We start from the raw sequence: 13,661 nt of genomic DNA on the forward strand, positions 1-13,661 counted from the left end.
GGGTGCTGTGAGTGAACCTCTCCCCTCTCACGGGGCTACGTGAGGAAGTGCAGGCAATGCCACCATTTTATTTATTTTTTGCACAGAACACCACCCAAGGATTTGGGCTTCAATGGGCCCTGACCTTGGCTAGAAGGGCGGAAAGTTTAATGCCCTTCAAAATGTACCACGCGTTACAATTTACATCAAAGCCTTTTTGTTATTTGAGGAGAACATTTTATCATTCATTCAGTGGGGTAACATGAACACAAGCATAAAGCGCATTTACCGGATGGTCAACTTGACAAGCACCACCCAACAATCACAATCAATGTTTTACAAATCAGAGTAGGTATTCAGCATATTGATGAAATTACAATATAGTACTACAAAAGCTGTGCTGCTGGTTGAAGCTAAAGGGAAAACCTTTCTTTACACAGGTTTATAAAAAGGTATATGCAATTTCTGAATAATGTCATGCCCATCTGTGTTTAATACACATACACATATCCTTTAGTAAAGCGGTTGTATTTGACAATCAATGGCTTGTTACATCATGTGTTTATGGCCTCCAGTGTGTTCGCTTCTCTTCACCTCTCGCCTCTGCTTTGTGCAGATTTTGATGCTATCAGTGTGTCAGTTTGAATGAGCAGTTTATTTACAAAGTAGACGCTCACTTTTTCCGACATGTTGTATGGAGTTGGAGAGGTAGCAGTCAGTTTCGGCCTTTTTTTTTTTGACAAAAACAAAGGCCATATGTATGATATTATCATATTAGACTGAAGCAAACAATACATTTAGCATCAAAGAAAACAAGCTAAAAAGGAGCTAAAACGCTGTGTAGAGTTGGATGATGACTGATTCAATCACTGCAAGAAAACCTGTGACTCATTGTTAATGTAAAAAATCTTCATTAGCTCTTATTCATTTTAATCTAATGGATATGAAGTCATTTTTAAATTTTTTCACCTCATCAGCCCAGAAGAAGCCATAATAGGCAGGGGGTGTTTGGTAATCCCACATACAGCGACAATGCTAGAGTCAGGTCAAATGATTTAACCCTGATAAATGTCTCCATTTCTTTCTAATGACCACTATTGATTCTAAATTTAAAAAAGGAAAACAATGGTTAATGTTGAAGGAAAATGCTGTAATTCCATGTAAGAGAAAACATTGCTAAAGATGTAACTGGAGTCAAACAGGGTGTTGGTGATAAGTACTTGATGTACACCCCCTTAAAGTGTGATGTGTCCCTGTCTCACTAATGTCCTAAACTAAATGAAATCAACATACACGCGTGGAGAGTTGTTTTTGTTAGTGTCATTTTCCTAGAATGTCTGTGTCTCTAGTGGAGAGGAGATGCAGTGATATAAGGGACTTCCTTTAAATGCCAGGAATGTGGGCCATTGTGTTGATCAACTCCAGAGGATTTATGAACATACAGACGGCGTGGTGTGTCTGCGGGCTGTTTAAACAAGATATTTATCAGTGGTAAAAGGAACAATGCATTGAATAGAAAAGGATATGGAGTGTTAACCCCAAACTAGATGGAAACCCTTCTTTTCCATCATAACACAGACAGCTCTTTATGAATTTAAACAAAGAAAATGGGAATACCTGAGTATTCACACAGGGCCACAAAGTACAGCCTACCCACTTTTACGATCCAATGTGGGTTCAACAAAGAGGGCATCAGCACCTCTGTGGACACAATGTCTTAATCGGAATCAGAAGCTGTGTATTGCCAAGTACGTTACACATACAAGGAATTTGGCTAAGTTATTGATTGGTGTGCAACAGTAAACAGTAAAGACAGAGCAATAATATAAGAAATAAATTTAAAATAGAAACATGAAAATGTACAATGTGTTGAGTTATATGATATTTTTTGACTGACAAAAGTGTATATTTTTAACTGTGAAGTCACACAAAAAAATAATAATAATGGATTTTATTTATATAGCACACTTTAAAATACAATGAAATCTCAAGGTACACAAGATCACTTCGAGTTTTAAAAGGGTGATATAAGATGAATTTTAATCATTTTATGTTCTCTGTGTAGTGTGTCTTGTTCCATTTAACAATGTTAATGTTTCTTAAAGCGCAGCATTTCCCTGGAAAACGTGGAAATATTCTCGACTCATCAAAAGCACTCATGGAGTGGTGCGAGGCTTGTAGTTATGTCTCGCAGCATAACTCATGATCCCACTCTGCTTCTTGCATTAGCATTAATCACTTTATAAAAATATTTCCTCCCTGTCTCCTATATTCTTAGCGTGTGTCTCCTGATCTTACAGGGTCTTTCTATTATTCTGGTCCAGGGAGAGGCTCCAGCCTATAGTTCCTGCTATTGTTCTTTATCTGCTTTATGGGATGCTTGTCTCGACCCCCCATGGCATGCTAGTTTGGAAATGACCTTTTCTATGAGGCTGACCGCTGGCAGCCAAACCGTTCCTTATGTCCCTGTCTCCCTACCTCTCCCATCCCTTTCCGTTTGCTTCTCCTATCCATCTATTAGTGCTTCTCCTTGTGTTGTCCAGGTATTTACATTGTTTGACTTCATGAATCATGTCTCTCTGAAGAATTCTTCCTGCTGTCTCATGAATTTGTTGCAATTTATCACTCACACCATACAAAGTTTCTGCAGGGCTTAAGAGCCGAGCACAACCCAGGAATTTATCTAACGGCCCTTTGATGTGCGTTGAAAAGTGGATATTTTATGGCAGCTTGGCATGCAATATTATTCAGGCAATACAATAATCAAACAAGATGTGCATTGTTCAACCAAAATCAAACACTATTTTCTCTGCTTAATCTTTTTTTTTTACAAATATACCTGTTATTTGGAATGTCTTGATAGGGCAGCACACTAACATCTTATGACTTTTTGTTGAAAATCTTTTGAGACTTGCCCTCACTTCCTCACGTTAAAGATTCTTATACATCTTGCCTGATGGCCTTCAGAGTTTCTTTCCTACTTTCCCGTTTAAACCTGTTTTATTTTTCTTTGTGTGAGTCCAGTAGGTTTCAGTGTGAGTTGATTTCCTGTTCACTCTTTATAACCGTCTCCTGACCTCCACCACACCTACATCATGTCCAGTCATCAAACATCTGTGTCATGCATCTCCTGGGCGGGGAGGGCAGCAGCCGCCTAACATCCACAGGCTCCCCAAGGAACTGTGTCCAAGTGCACTCACAAAGCATCCTCCACAATTAAGTTTTATGTTCTCATGAAGGTAACAAAGATGATGATTTTGGGACGTCATGGATTTCAACCTGGGTTTAAGCACATGATCGTCTTGCCATTTCCATCTGATTAAGCTTAGAGTGGATTATGAACAGTAACTATTTTGTGTGCGGCGGGTAATGGGAGTGCACTTTAAAGAGCACAATCTCTTTTCTGCTTCCATGAAGAATTTAAAAGGTCAATGTCAGCCTGTTCATCATCTGATCAGAACAAAGAGGTGAGACCTGGTTTCCAATCTGACCTTCATTAAGGTTAAAAGTCTCTGTCCTGTCTGTCCCCTGTCAGAATATGGTGCAACAATTAAAAAAAAGAAAAACACTTGTGTTTAGTCTCATCTGCGGTATTTCTGTCTGAAAGTCACGGTTGCCCCTCTTTCTGACTAACACTCTAACAATCTCTACTTTTTTCAAGGCAGAGATGAGGCATATGTTATTCTTTGTATAAAACTGTTTTGCTCCACAGTTTTTTCCACTCACTTACAGAATAACAATTAGATTTATTTAACCATGTAGGGGAGCTGTTTTGACCCACAGAGGGCCTGGGTTATGGGATGTGTCACTTCCTAGCCCATGCCAAAGCATTGTGCAGCTCAAGTACACAACGGCGACACAGCCTTGAACCACATTGTAGGACCGGCTGCCGCATTGTCTGCTTCACGGTACCACCTCTGTCAACACTAGATTCACTTTCAGCTGTAGAGCACTTATAGTGTTCAACACGACGAAGAAACCGTATTTCCCTGTGTTGTCTTTTAAAGCTCTCGGGCTATACGCTTCTGTAAATTCCTTATAACTGGTGAATGTACATTAACAAAGAATAGTAAGTCCCAGATGTACACTTGAAATAGTCTATAAATTAAAAAGAACATTTCAAAAAATGCACACAGAACCAAATATTCAGACTGTGAACACAGCCACAGTGATGTGGGTTGAAGGGAATGGGATTTTGATCCACCGTAGTGACTCTAGTATTTTATCTTGTGCGTGTGACTCTGATGGAGTAGGTCCTTAAGAATCACCGGTGCAGACAGGTTCACCTCACAGAGTTCATTGCAGGTATATTGTGCCCAAAAATGTTGACTCAACACTTTTAGAAGTTTGAATTTGTGTGCACCAACACAGCTATCCTCAAGGTCGGTGTCTGCACAATAAAGGGGGTTTATCTGCTCAAAAAAATGTTTGCCCAGCTATTGAGCTTACTACCTACAGCAGCAACACTAACATGGAGTTACTAAAAAGGCAAAGAACACATCTTATAGCAGAAAAGAAAGGACTAGAGCAAACTGATTCGTTTTTTATGCAGACAAAACAACGTTTCAGCAGTAATGTGTCTTTATGAGACTCAAAAGGGACAAAGAGAAAAGACAGACACATATATAGCCAATCTAGAACAAGTGTACAACTCTCATTGGGTAATTGGACAATCCCAATGCGGGAGTTGCCATTGTCAACGTCCCATCCCTCAGATCCACTAACCAATAGATTTGAAAGCCTGTTCAACCAATTATCCAATGAGAATAGAACAAACGTTCTAAGGTTGACTATATATGTGTTTGCCTTTTGTCTTTGTCCATTTTGACTTTGTTTGACATAGTGTCGCTTTTTATACCTTGAGTGTTTCCTGCTCCTCACTCTAAAGGCATTTGGCTGCATGCTGATGGAAAACGCAGAAAACGCGCAGAGATCGCTGTTTCAGCAGAGGAGCATATCAGACTGGCACGTAGATTGCGTAGTATTCCCCCATTAAATGGGAGCCAGCGCTTTTCATTTCCTGTGTGGAAGATACTTTCCTAACTCAGGTTAAGAACTGAAATAAAGTATCTCACCCACAGCCCAAGTGCACATGTTCAAAAAATAAATTGATAATGGAAGGGATAATTCTTGCACATGGTCTTCTTACTTGCAAAACACTTGACTCACCTTTCATTTAATGACTTGATGAAGCTCTAAGGACCAAAAATAAAGTATTTATCGCAATTTCTTACTTGCGATAAAGACTTTATTTTTGGTCCTGATCAAAGAAGGAACAAGGTTATGTTTTCCAATTTGTATTATTGCAAGTAAGAGTCTTAATCTTTCTCCAGTGCATAAATAAATAGTCACAGTACAGAACAGTACCCAGTTGGGATTGTGATCACATTCTAATGTTTCTTATGTAATCCTTATCGTCACTGATACCATTCAGTAATATTCCATCTCTGAATTTTCCGGACAAAAGCCTTGGAGCTCTATATAGTGGTTCACAGGGCTGCTGTATCACCAGACACCCTCTACAGCACGTACCAGGCTGAAAGCAGAAGGGTGGAGGACAGGGAGACGTGGACCAAGAACCGTACTTGCGGCCACTGCCAGACTACCTTCCTGCCACACCATGCAAGAAAGAGGGGGTTTGTATTGGTACATTGTGTTAGAATTAAGAACAAGCTCGATAAAATAAATAGTTGATAAATAAATTGTGGATGCATTGTAAGAAAATGGTTCTTAACTTTTTTTACCCTGTGAGAAACCTTCTTTTTCCTCCTGCATCCACTTTAATTAGCTGTCAAAGCCGTGGTAGAATAAATGGTGTGTTGTCATCTTAGTGTCTCTTAGGTGACCATAAAGATAGTTGAAAGATGAATTAATTGAGTTTACTCTGCATCTTATTATTAGCCACATGATCCCAACATGTAAGGCTGGGTGAGCCTTACGTCATGATACAACAACCAAAAATGGCCCAGGTCATACCATCATTGATGATAGTGACACTGATGCTGCTCAGACATTATTATAAAGTACAATGCCTTGAGATCAGCGTCTGTAATTTATTATACCACTATTTCTTCATTTTACTCTCCATCACCTTTCCCTTACACCCATCCATACTTATCCAGCATCAAAGGGCACCCCTGGCACCAGCTGGGTGGCCACTAGCTTCTCATTTCCTCTCATGCTCTCCAGCCATTCAGCGGTGGCGTGCTCCGTCAGGGCTGAGCGGACCCCAGGGAGTCCACCAGAAGCCTGCTCTCGGCACTCACCGGCGCTTCCTGTCCATTTTAAGAGAGCCCTCAGAATGGAGCACCATTGTCCTGGCTGTTATCTGATGGCCCCACTCAACAGGCAGACAAAGCCAAGAGCCTGGGGCCTCCCCCCTCCCCTCAATGGCTGTGTTGAGGATCTCCTGAATTTTGTTTGTTAATTTTTTATCAATATTTCAGTAGCTTAAGAAAGGAGCTCTGCAAACTGATAGATGCATAAAGGTCTTACACATTTTCTGGGCCTTTTAAACAGAATTCATAGCCACAGCGATATGAGCGGAGTAGTTACTTGTGATGTGGAGGAACTTGATCAATGCAAGCCAAGGTATACTTATACTGACAAAGCCTGTGGAATGATCAGCTTACAAGTGTGACTAATAGAGCAGCAATTCAATACAAACACATCAGTTTCTCTTCGAAAGAATAAAATCAAAGAACACTTATAAATAAAGATTTTTTTTCTGCTTTCAGTCATGTCAAATGGATTAGTGTTACACTGAGAGGCATGATGAGAAATACACATGTGTTTAGGTGTAGAAATGCTGTAGGATGACGTGAAAATTCATCTTAATTGTTGTGCAAACAAAGGAGTATATGTTTTTGTAGGTAGAAGTCCCTCTGCAGGGGGTTTGCAGGACCCAGGACAGTCCAACATGGAACAAGCTTGTCAGCTCACTGGTCAGATGTTCCCAAAACAGGCAATGCAGTTGCAAGTTTTATTTTAAGCAAACATTTTTAAATTATATTAATAGCACATTCAGTGTCTATAAACATGAGCCTTGTATGATTGTTAGGTCATTTAGCACAGTAAGATCAAGTTGTTATCCTCTGCAAAGAGTCAAATGTGAACTGAAAATGCAAGACCTGCCTGTTGTATGATTTTCTTAAACACCTGGATAACTAAAAATCTTACTGTCACAGGCCTTACAGTATAGATAGGAAATAAGAGATTTCCTCAAAAATATACAGGAAATGCTGAAGTATTCATATTTCATTAACACTTGGGTGTGGAAAACAAAAGTATTTCTATAATATGTGTAGCATATGACACCCTCAATTTAAAGGGGAAAAAAAGGAAGAAACATCAGGAAGAGCAACGGTAACCTTTTCTGTACCAACATCAGTTGCTTTGTTACGTGGAACTGGTATTTATTTTGTCAACCAAAGAGTTACTATTGTTCAGTTCCAAATGACTCTTTTTATGTTTAAAAAATTATATTATATGATCCTTATAATGAATTATTGCTTTCTTGATTTCTATAGTTTATTTTCCTTTACATATCGGAAACAATCGTGCAGACTTAGACAGTGCGTTGATTTATATCATGTATGCCATTTGTAGTGAAGAGATACAGACCAGTCAGTGTGACCTTGACCTGCTTGTTTCAACCAAGTTGTATACAATGTATTTTTGGGATTAAATACAGATCAGGCAAGTGCAACTGGTCTAAAAATTGCAACAATGCAGAGGACTAAAAAATAAAGAAACAGGAGAAAAGCTGGTATGTTGACAGCATGTACAAGATCCAATATGGGAGCAGTGTCCTCTTGTGGAGGGATACGGTAAAAGTAAATAAACCACATTTTTCCCCCTCTAAATCCAGAACCAGCTTTGTCTCATTTAGCATTTTTGTTTTTTAGTTATTTTTTGCTCTGCCATTTTTTTTCTGTGTGGGACTCTGCCCCCCACACACACAGAGGCAAGGGGGTTCCTATAGAGACACCATTGTGTGTGCTGTATCAAAGGGAGATTTGTTAAAGGAGCTTTGGTGTGCTGTGATATCACCCACATCAGTCAGGGCTGCCCGTGCAGATGCCTGCGACCAGGGGGGATGAGGGAGGGCTGGACTCACCTGCTCCGATTTCATAGACTTCTGATCTGACTGGAAAGACCGTAATAGCAGAGGGGAAGGTATCACAACTAGCAGGAGTCGCATTACAGTTGACTTTAAGCAAATGATTGATCAATCTCCTCCTTCCTTAAAATCCACCTGTGAAATTGTAAATGTGTGCCTTCTGTAGAGATGTGATCCTGAATTATCCTGTCTCAGAAAATAGTTTCTTTCAGTTACTTGTGTTGCTTTGTCAACAGCCCTCTCTAGTGGGGAGGCATCAAACTGTAACACAGCGTGTTTGGTAAAAACAGATTCAGTTATAATTTGTGGTGTAACATGGAGGAGGAGTGGATCAAAACTGTAGAAGTGTTAGATTAAATTCACATTTAAATTACACATGTCCCAGGTGAAGCAAAAATATTCTCCTTATTTTACGTAGCACTATATTTTACAGCAGAGAGGTCACTTTGTGCTAAAACTATTCATCACAAAGTTATTGCTGCAATATCTAAGAGAAGAGAAACCCCATGAACATGAAGTTGGTTATTTCAGCATTATCAGAACCGCAATATTTGGTCTTCAGCAGAGCTAACGAGCAGCAGAAGTGTACAGTGATGGGTATAAAGGGACTGCTGTATAGAAATTTTACTTTACAATATTAACAAAGTCCAGAATCTAATGCATTTTATACCAATGATACTGTATTAAAGGTGAATAGTGTGACTGGCACTTTGGTTAAAGTGTTCATCAATACATGAATCCCTGTTCGAAATGATGATGTACAAGGAAATATTTGATTTATATTTGTTCAGTCTTAATGAGTATTTCTTTCCAGAAAAACATCAATGACAGGAGAACTTAAATACTAACAACTAAAGTAGTAAAATTAATTGAGAGCGAGGGGAGGGTATCCAATGTTTTTAAAGAATCCTTTGGAGTGTAGTCAAAGCAATACATAAGCACAAGCCTGTTTTACCTGCGCAATAAAACAAGACAGGATGATGTACAAGAAAACATACCCGATGAGAAAACGAAAGTGCATAAAACTGAAGAACACTGACTGAAACTGATTCTTCAATCTAGATCTCCCCTACTTTTTCCTCTCTTCTTTTTTGAAGATCAAGCAATGGCAAAAAGTTGAATAATTCTACCTCTTTGATCTGCACACACAAGTGAGAGTTCATTTCCATTTTTGATTTTTTTTTTCTCCTTTCTGTAAGAGTGCCAGCATCAAGATTTACCTTGGTGTGCAAATGTGCTGGAATAGGTTAAAAGGAAATCTCGCTGCTCTCTCAAAGCACAAGTGCAGATGTTATGAAGTTAATTAAAAATTTAGCAATTCGTTTCTCCTGTCCCAATTTAGGCAGCATCAAATAGAAGAAAACAGACGGAAAAATGACTTATGAGAGAAGTCCGTGCTGTCTGTATTTTTACATGTATGGCAGCGTCAACAAGGAGGAACACTTCTGTAATGTAAATTCAGGATGATACACCAATCCTTTACACTTTTCTTGCCATTCTTTACACAGGATGTATGATTAATGACTATATTCATACTTGTAAATGTATATTTTACACACAGAAAACTGTTCATTAAATGTTAAATTATGATTATAATCCATCATTCTCAGTTATTGAATTTCCTTATTTATAATTCTCCAAATCAGTAAGTTTGGCACATCATTTTACAGAAAGATCAGGTAGGGAGTCCAGTCGGTTATGATCTGGTTTCTCAAAGACATTTCACACAGCCTGCCTCGTTTAGAAGACAACAGGGATAAACGCATTTAAACCCCCTCCACCAATCTTCCCAACAAGTAACCCGGTTTTATCCATGTTTACTAAAATTGCATCAGTATGTTGACATAGGCCCCGTATCTTCCACCAACTCTGCAATCTCCTCCCAAATAATAGTGCCATCCACAGAAAGGATGTCAAGTCTCAAGGTGCTGCCCACCCCTCTCCACTCCCCCTGTGTGGATGATGCTCCAGGAGGGTTGGGGGGGGGGGGAGTAGTTTCTGCGCAGGTGTTGCAGCTGCATTTGTACATAATTCCTCTCTGTGCGAGCAGCGCTCAGTGTTAGCCTCTCTGTGCTGCTTCCCCCCAGTGGGACCCCTCCTCCACTGAGTGATATTACAAGCGGCAGCCGTGCGCCTCTGATCTACATGCGCCGGGCTCCCTCCTGGTCCTGGGTGAATAGCGCTTGACTTGTTCAATTTGTTTAGAAGCCTCGTTCGACGCTTTGAAGCCACACATTTTAGCATAAATCATAACCTGTCTCCTTGCTCACAACTGCTTTGAAATGCAACATCTGCTTTTGAATCCCCTGCTTTACAATTAGTTAGGCAACATCAATAGATTGACTCCCTATAATTTTTCTTGATAATGAACTGCTTTGTACACGTGCAAGGGCATTAGTGGTGGGGCCATTTGATTTTTCAAGGCCAAGGTCCTGAGACGGATCAATCTTCATCATCCTCACGCTGCCGGGACGCTTCGAACTTCCCGAAGTGCTCAGCATGTTCTGACTACAATCAGACACACGTGTTAAATTGGGTTACCCTCTGTGGTAACCTACTTAGGAAGTGTCATGGTTGTGGGGCATGTTACCGGGCCGTGTTGTTTACTCTTTCATCACACTCTTCAGGTTCCCTGTTTGTTGGTTTGTTTTGCAAAGCACAGCCTTCTGTTCAGCTGTGGGAAAGTGCGGAATCAAAGTCCCAGAGAGCAGCCTGATGTTGACACTGATAAGCTTGGCCTGTCACTATCCATTTGTCTGAATGACATTGATGCTCAGGTTGGATCTCTGGAGGAAGCCGTGTATGCACAGAGCCCAGGTGCATATGCTACTGCTGCCTGTCGAAGAAAGAAAAGTCCATGCAAGTTTGCTTAATGAAGTTTGTACAGGTCTAAAGTTAATCTATTGAATAATAGGAAATATATTATACGATATTGGCAGGAGTTGTGGTAAGTTGCTCAATATACTGTACCAAAGTTCAAACTCTCAAAAACTGATCCATCAGTTAGAAACCTTTAATCAGGTGCATTAAGAATTCTTTTTGCAGGTTGAAGGGGAAAATAACAATCCCAAAGATTTTATTTTCAAAGGCAAGCATTTGATCAGTAGTCATCAATTAAACTTACTGAGGTGCAAATTACACCACACGGATTAGATGAAAGAGCCTCCGTGTCATCTTCTCCCCTCCTCCTCAAAGCTTGGCTTGGCTCACAGTACACACAAACAGCAGGCTGATCCCTGGCATGGCGGTGACAGGGTGACACTTCCCCTCACATTACGCGGGCTGAGCTGACGGAGGGGCTTAACAGATAGTGGCATCACAAGCGTACGTTTACAAATAAATCTACTGCTCTGGCTGTGCGGCACTCCTCTGCACATGTAGCCCTTGTATCTCTGCTCCTGCTTTGAATTTCCAATTTCAGCTGGAGCCTTGCCATAAGATCTGGTTACCGTACTGACGTGCGTCCCTCTTCCCAGATGGTATGTTGGGGCTTCCTGGGTAATATTTATGAAATGGGACCCACAGCTTTTTAGCTTTGGTTTCTTTTCTCTATGCCACTAGGCCTTCTGCACACACAACAATAATATTCATCACAGGATTTTTCTCCTGTGATGTTAAACATGAGCATACAGAACATTAGAGAATCCATTCTTTTGATAACTCGTGTGATTTTATTCCTATTTCCTTCTGGATTCAGTCCCATCTGAGTACAGTAGTTTGGATCAGACGCCAGGATCACTGTGACAGGTGCTCACATCTCCCACAGGCACTGAACAAAGCTATAAGATCAATTGGCAGGGGTCCCTACATGCTAAAATACCCACATTGAATTGATGGCTATAAATTATATTGTCAAGTGTTACAGCTAATTATTTACCTCTGTTCGTCTTTGTCTAAATGCGTATGGAGACACTTCATGATTGATAATCCCATTGTTTCTTCTTTTTCCTTTTGTCTCTGCGTTTGCTTTTTTATTATTAATTTTATGTGCCATTGTACAGACAGGCAATTGTAGGGAATTCATCTTTTAAGGGAGTTTACACAGCAAACCCTATGAATAAACAATATTTTTTTTCCTGGTAAATTAGTTATCATTAATTTTAAATGTTGTGTTGTTGGGGATATGTATTAACATAAACACATCAGTCTCTGAAAGGGTGTGACAGTGGATACTTTAAGCACCAACAGGAAATTCAGGTGACTGACACAACTGACACACACACTGTCAGTGTATTTTATTATACAGCAATCACCATTATTAGCCAAGTATGTTAACGTGTGTAAGGAATTTGAATCTGTCTAGATACAAAGACAAGAAAGCTAAGCAGACAAACAAATACCTATTATGTACAGGTAAAATAAAATGCATATACATAAACAACAAATATGGGGATTAACTTGTTGTTGAAAAATGTATAACGGAAAGATTATATATAGCATAGACTAGATAACTAGAAACGTGGTATGAATCTGCGCATCTAACTCTCGCAAGAAAGTCAATAAGTGTATTTCCCAAAAATGTTGAACTACTCCTTTAACTAGCAGTAAACGACTCCCTTTAGTTCTCTGTAATAGTGTGCTGTAAACCACACTTGAGGCTTTACTAGTAGCAGTGTCACGTATTATCTCTTGATTGACTACACATCTTTTCATGCCACAAGTCTCTTTTTCAGATCAAACGCCATATTTTATATGTTGAAACCTTCAAAGCATGTCATTTCCTGTCGAGATGATGAAATGATTATGAAGCACTGATATTTGGCAGATGGACTGTATCCATCTTTATCACTGCAGAGTTCCTGTACGACTTTCCTTTGATAAAACATGAAACACATCCTGTGCTCAGATTTCCAGTCTGTGACAAGTGTTTCAGGTTCAGCACTGATATACTAAGTGAGGATATTGTGATTTTATTAAATAAAAAGTTCATGCAAGTTGTGGGTATTTTTGGTCACACAAAGTTGCCAGGCAGCTCAACATTTTTTTTGATTGAAATCAGTTGCATGATAAAACTAATTGACTTAACTTGGGCTGCCATACTCAATATTTTAGTATATTAGACTGCATTAGTAGTGTAAAGGGCATCTCAGGTAATTTTATATAACATTGTCACTAAAGGTGAAGAAGGCAGCGATTTCTTCAATCCTTTTCTTTTATGTACTTTCCCTCCATCTTCCCTGGATTTCTCTCTCTCCCCTTCCGTCTTTCGTCTCTGGGAGTATGGGTGCATGTCAAGTGATTGTTGAATTGAAATATTGATGTGGAGTATCAAAGCGTGGCATAGCACTCCTGTGTTTCCAGAACTAACCACGAAGTGCTTTGATCAGATACTCCTGTGATCTGACTTCTGAAGTTGTTAAGAGTGCTGGAAAACAAAATGCAAACAAACTTCAAGTGCTTTTCGTATTGATAAAAGTTTTCTTTGACAAGTGGAGACGCGTGCTGTCTGCCCAAGACTGGAGATTTTGGGGTTTTCGTACATGCTAATGGACAAGAGATGAGGGAATTATTGTAGATTTCTACTTCTCACACACCTAGCAATGTAAACTGTAGTACAGGG

This window comes from Anoplopoma fimbria, chromosome 12 (assembly GCF_027596085.1).
Source record: "Anoplopoma fimbria isolate UVic2021 breed Golden Eagle Sablefish chromosome 12, Afim_UVic_2022, whole genome shotgun sequence".
In the NCBI taxonomy this organism is placed as follows: domain Eukaryota; kingdom Metazoa; phylum Chordata; class Actinopteri; order Perciformes; family Anoplopomatidae; genus Anoplopoma; species Anoplopoma fimbria.